At 30.8% G+C, this 6,812-nt stretch overlaps 1 long non-coding RNA gene across 1 annotated transcript; it reads left to right on the top strand.

Moving 5' to 3' along the window:
- The first annotated feature begins 484 nt into the window (after positions 1 to 484).
- On the top strand, positions 485 to 1,329 carry LOC145603053 (uncharacterized). Its single transcript, XR_014104673.1, has 2 exons — positions 485 to 826; positions 928 to 1,329. It is a non-coding gene; the product is annotated as an uncharacterized LOC145603053 (long non-coding RNA).
- The last annotated feature ends 5,483 nt before the right edge of the window (positions 1,330 to 6,812 follow it).

Below are 6,812 nucleotides of genomic sequence, written 5' to 3' on the forward strand. Positions count from 1 at the left end.
GATGGATGACACTTTAAATTATTATTATTATTAGATTAAAGTCCAAATGTATATCAAGTAGCATTATAATTAAGTTTAATACAACTCAAAAACCACTTCTTCTTTACTTTCTAGAATCTAATCTTTAAGGAATGACTTTAATTATTTGTGAATCAACCAATGTAAACATTAAAAGCATATATAGAGTTAAATAGTCATGTATGATCAATTGATCATACATAATGGGAACCAAGGCATGGGCATTGCTCATGTAGCCGATGTAGGTAAAGAACTAAAGACTTATCACACGTACTTGTGATCATGGTATTGGATTGGATCATATCTCTTACTCTTATAGTTGTGTATTATAAGTTTTAAATAAGTTTATATAAGGGTGTTAATCTCAAATGCGTAACTAAGATAGGACAAAATGATGATGATGATAGGATCCATATCCTCGATAAATATAATGATTAATATTTTCCATCAAAGTAATTGGCCTCATCACTTTCATCAACTTATAATAATTTTTTCTCATAAAAAAAAACTTATATTGTTACGTGAAATGTCAATTGTGGATTATGTTGTTATGCCCGTGATCTACATCACCATGCCCTTAGTGATGCCCCTCTATTTTTTTTTTCCCTCTCTATCCTTCTTTATCTTTCTTGAGTCATCCATCATCATCAAAATTGCCACTTTCTTTCTTTATTTTTTTCTCCACTCTTATCATTTTGTACTACTATAAAAACAAACCCCATTATTTCCACAAAACTTGTTTCTAACACTACTTGCCAAAGTTTCCAAAAAAAAAAAAAAAAAAAAAAAAAAAAAAAAAAAATCTTAGGTATGTAATCATGTACTATATATGTAACATTTAATTACATTGCTATGATTTTTTTGTTGTTGTAGTAAATTTGAGTGACAAATTTTGCTTTTAATTTTCAGGGTTTTATAAATATATAGATATGGATCATCAAAGTAATGAAGGTGGCATGAAAGTGGAAATTCCGGAGATTAATTTTACAAGTCCTAGAGGATTGACTAGGCAACCAAGTAATGGAAGTGCTAAAGTGATGAGTACTTGCCTATGTTCTCCGACCACCCACGCCGGCTCTTTTAGGTGTCGGCTTCATCGGTCTCCGAGCCTCCAACGTACTAGAAGTGTAGATACTCCGGCCTCCTCTAAGCCGGAGAATGCTACTGTTACTACTAGTAACTACTAACATTATACTTCATACAAGCTCAGTATGTGATGTATTGTATACGACATGCTCATGTATGTGTTTTTGTTATGATCAATCTTTTTGATCTTACCTTTGATATATATATACTATATTTGTTGTGGTACTATTGTGTCATGATTATAATATATAATCCATCAGTCCATCACAAATGCTCTGTAACTGAATCTGAGGAATATGCAATCTTATATAATTATACAAGTGTATATACTATGAATCATCAAGCTAAGTTAGGTACAAAAATTGGACCGGCAGAAATATGGGTTGATTTGCAGTATTTTTTGGTGTAAAACTATGCATATGCAGTAGAAGTTTCAGGAATATATTAACATAATTCCAGGCCAGTCGTTGTGTAGCTGAATGATTAGGTTGATGCATAGAACACATGGATTATTTGTCATAAAAAGATGGTAAAGACTAAAGAGTAGTGTAAAGATCATTTTTTTTTTGATCTGCAAATTTGGTTAGAATTAAAGAGTCCGGTGAATCATAGCTACATTGTTCTGATCAGATCGTGTTTCTCCGATCCTATTGGTAAAAAGAATAAATTTGATTTAGTGTGTGAAAAATTGATCTAGCTAGTTGTACATAATTGAAATTCTAACTCTTCTACAAGGTATAACGTACAATTTATGGATCGGACTACGTACATATCCTACCACTACTGAGAATCTTTATATGATTGAGCACAATGAACTTAGACACATTGTTGATACTGAGAGAATATGAGAGATGAGAAAATATTTGCCGTGCCTTTCTCACTGATCATAAGTCAATATATAATACAAGCGTAAACTAGGTTAGGGCTAAGGGTACATAAGTAATATACAAACTAATTACAAACTAGATTATTTACATAATCTAACAGATACAACCCCAAGACTTATCCAACCAAAGAAGTGGCCGGCTTGCCTTGAAAAAAATCCTAAGGGCAGCCCTTTAATGATTAAAACCAGTTTTAGCATCCCATGCCAATTATTCCGTAGCATTTTATATGGCACCAATTTGAAGCTACAATCGTTTCCAATGGTAAGTAACGTATATCACATGTGGTTTGACCCAACACATCAACCAATACAGTAAATAATACACCATCTTGATTCTTATTTTCTTCCTTATAGATTTATGCAAATTAATTAATTATCTTGTTTCAACTAGATGACTTAGTACAATTACACGGTCTACACACTTCGATGGACGAATGGCCAAGCAAGTTTTTCCATGTATAAGGAAAATTTAACCTGAAATAATTACAAAGATTCGCTATTGGACTGGAGTTGCATTGCCACACAAAACTTGGGTAGGCTTGTCTTTTACCAATAATTGTAAACAACTAGTGTATGTTTGGTTTTATGTATGTATAAAATATCCTGAAATTTGTCAAAGTTATGTCATGTTGATAAGATAAGAGATTGAGGATATTATAAAGATTCAAAGCTAATCGAATATAATTGGCCTGGTATTACTAGATATTATGCTTAACAACTAGCACATAAATATAATCATATGCTCCAAACTTGAAATTATTTAATGTGTGATACATCGTTTAGATTATGAAACTATTTACAAACATGATTATTCATGTTCCAAGCTAAGTCAGCTAATTAAGATAACTACGAGAACTAAATCAATTAATTATGAAGTTGATACATGTCTACCTTCCAAATTGAACCGGGTCTCATCTTCATATCTTCTTGTCTTAGATCCATCTAAACAAATTTTGTTTTTCTCATTTGACTCATCAGATCATCTATCTATCTTTTCTGTCTTATTAATGGTGTATTTATATGGATTGTTTATACAAAAATCATTAGTATAGCATGTTTCTAGCTATATTCTTTCTTTCCTCTTGTCTTTTCAGTCTATGATGAATTGAAGTTGGATGTTCAATCCACACTAATGAAAATTTTGGAAATGCGATATCTTGTTCAAATTTTTAAATATTAGGGTGGCTAATGGCGCGATGTGCGCCATAACTAGTCATGTCAAAGAATAATCCAAGAAACTCTTTCGATTGGCTTTATATGTAGAAGCATTAATGAATAAAAATATATGTAAACACTTATTTCTTGAATAATAAATGTCCACACGTTATTTTTAAGAGTTAAAAAAAAGTCAATTAACATTTATGAGGACAAATAAGTATGTAAACATTGTAGAGGGTATCATGTTAGCTTGTCTAATAAGAGTTATCTTACTTCAATTGCAGCTAAAAAAAGTTCTAATTAGTCCAAACTTACATGAATTTAACTAATTCAATCACTCATCAGTCTTGTTAGAACTTTTTTGGTTGTCAATTAAACCCGGATATTCCTTATTAAATCACCCTTATTAGACTTCATACAATTTTTTTTTTACTTAAAACATAAACTTTAAAAAAAATCGGGTGTACAATCCACTATAAAGATAGACTAAAGTGATAAAAAAATTACCCCTAAAATGAATAAAAGTTACCCTGATATGCATAAAAGTAATCCAATACAAATAAAAATTATTGGTAAAGAATCACGTTTTAAATGACTAGAAATCAATTATTACTTATTAGTGATTGAATGTAATTGAATTACCATTATAAAACTTTTCTTGTTGTCTATTTATATAAAAATTGTATTATGTTTAAAGTTACCCAAAAAAAGGCAAAAAGTTACCCTTATACTGCTCGATGTACAGTAATATTAGTGTAAAGCGGGTGTATACAAAAGTTTTTGTACTTAAAATAAGTGGAAACAATACAAATAGAACAAGCTCGAGAATTTAACTTATCCTATAAATAATGACTCATATTAAAATTGATCTAAAGATTCATAAGAATCATAGCCAAGTCTCAGAAAAGGAAAAAAAAATTGATAACGAACCTGGTCTTGATTTTGGGTCACCAATTCTAAACCACCTTGGTGGCTGGCCCAGCCCAAACAGTGGTACCTCTTTTTGGATGTAATCTAGCCCAAATAGATCATAGACTTCTATAAACTTGACAGCATACTCATAGTCCGGTGCGACGCTTTCTTTTCGACAATTTGGACATGGACTGGACATTGACATTGACATTGACATTGACATTGACATGAACATGAACATGAACTACCCTTTTATGAACCTACCTTAATTGATTAAAATCTTGTAAAATATAAATGTGGATGTCAACTAGACAACTGCCCATGGTGATTAAAGTGTTAGCCAAGGATAGTATAAAGACCTAAAAACTAATCCGGCCAAGTTAGGATGAATTACTTTCGAATGGAGTAAGCTCAAGTTAAAACCTAGATAAACAAATTATGTTTATCAAATAACACACAACATACATTGGAAATAACAAGTTTCTATGAATATAAACATATAATAATAATAATTTATCCAAACCTGTAAAAAATTGGTGTACAATAGATATTGTACATTCGTACATTCGTTGTAAAATTGTCTTAATATGATCCAAGTTACCCCAAAATATATAAAAGTTACACCAATATTTTAACTTGTGTTTATGCTTTATTGAAAAAGTTACTCTCTTTAAACGAGTAAAAATCAAATCTAGGTTAATGAAAATACTTATATTGCTCTTATAAAATACATCACATTGCCTATTTACATTAAAATTATATCAGGTTCGTAAAAAAATGTTTAAAATTATCTTAAAATTGCCTGATTTACACCAATGTTATTGTATACCGGCCGGGTGTGAACAAATTTTTTTAAATCATACATAGCCAAAGTCAACCATTCAAATGCCATCTATATTTAGCAACAAAATTCTCATAATCTCATTTCATTGCTATAAAAGTAATGTATTTTGTGTTGGTCCGGTAAGGTTCGGATATAACTGGATCCTGATCTCAAAATTTGTTCAAAATCCATTATATTATATTGGATCGGATTTCAGGCCGAGTCTAATATTAATAGTTCTAGTTAATATTAGACCTAATTATTGGATAGGATAACCAATAATAATAGGGTCGGAGTCAAGTTTTTAGGATCCTTTTTGGATAGGGTCTTTTATGGACAGGATTCTTATTGGGTAGGGACAATATAGGGCCAAAATATTTGTCCAATTTAATACACAAAGAAAATAGATTATGTAGAAAAAAAATTAAATACATATTTCTGTATTCATATATACTTAATTATGGCTTTGTCCGCCTTCAAAAAAAAATAAAAATTATGGCTTTGTCCAATATTTATTTATTTTAATTGATAGTTTGTTGACCCGCAACCCACATTGGCCCGACCCGCTATTGACCCTATAAAATGTGACCCTCTTATGCTCGACTCATAATCGACCCACACAGACCATGACGCGACCCGCATAATAACCAGGTTTAGGCCTTGTTTAGTTCACCTTATGTTTACTTATTTCAGAAAAAATAAGTCCAGATTAGATCATCGTTATTTATGCAGTTTTTCATCGCTAAATATCTTTAATTTCGTAATTAAAAAAATTGTGAAAATTACATATTAATAAAATACACATTATTGTGGATCTAACCAAATACAATTTATAAATTTTATCCTTATAGATTATTGTACATTTAAGTTCAAGTTTAGTCAAATCAGACAATCTAATCAAACCAAATTAGATCAAACTAGACCAGATCATATCATATTAGACCAGATAAGATAAGTTCAAATAAGCAAAGAATAAGGTGAACCAAACAAGCCCTTAGTCGTCACATAACAGAGAGAGAAGGCGAGAGTGAGCTAACCCCATCAATATCGGTTACAAAAACGTACATGGACTGCTCAACCCAATTAACATGCCTAATATAAACTTATTCCAAGATGAGTTATTATGGTGTAAATCATCTAAACATGCGATTGTGGAATCAATTAGTCAGCATGAGAGACAAAAAGATTACTTATGTCTAGTGCAAATATAAATCTTGTCTCCCATGCTTCTTTTTCCTGTACCTTCTTAATCATTATATTCTCAGTACAATTTTGCAATAATAGTATCAAATATTTCCATAATCATTAACAGCTAAGCTTTGATCTTTAAACTTGATTCGACTCCATAAAAACTTAAATGCAATTAAGACTCTTAATAGACTTCAATTGTACTCTAATTTTCTTATTTTAAAAGAAAGATAGCTTTGACATTTTATTAAAATTAGATAACGGAATACACATAAACTCAAAGTTATTACTTGTAATCCGCCTGTCCATCATGTAAGCTTGTTAAACGCAGGTCCGGGCCGCACCCACAAACCAAAAGAGAGAGTCCATTTTACAAGAATAAAGGAGGTTTCAATCCAAAACCATATGGCAATAGGAGAAATAGCCCCTTAGCGTTATAAAGTGTTTAACTCTCTCTTCTTCAACTAATGTGGGACACTTACATGTGTTATTTGGTAGGATATACTTCAACAAAGCTACATTATTATGTGCCTTTTGGTGTAAGTGTTCGAAACCAAAAATGAACTAAAAATAGATACAATTAAACTTTTTTTTTTTTTTTGACAAAAGATACAATTAAACTAAAAGCTTGAAAAACAAACAATTTGCTGCAAGATAGTCAGATATGAGAAGATTGGATACAGATTGGATTGCACTGTATAATGAATGAAGATCCAATTAAGTTTGTAAAAGAATAAATGA

Source organism: Chenopodium album, chromosome 21 (genome assembly GCF_948465745.1).
Source record: "Chenopodium album chromosome 21, dcCheAlbu1.1, whole genome shotgun sequence".
Taxonomy (NCBI): Eukaryota; Viridiplantae; Streptophyta; class Magnoliopsida; order Caryophyllales; family Amaranthaceae; genus Chenopodium; species Chenopodium album.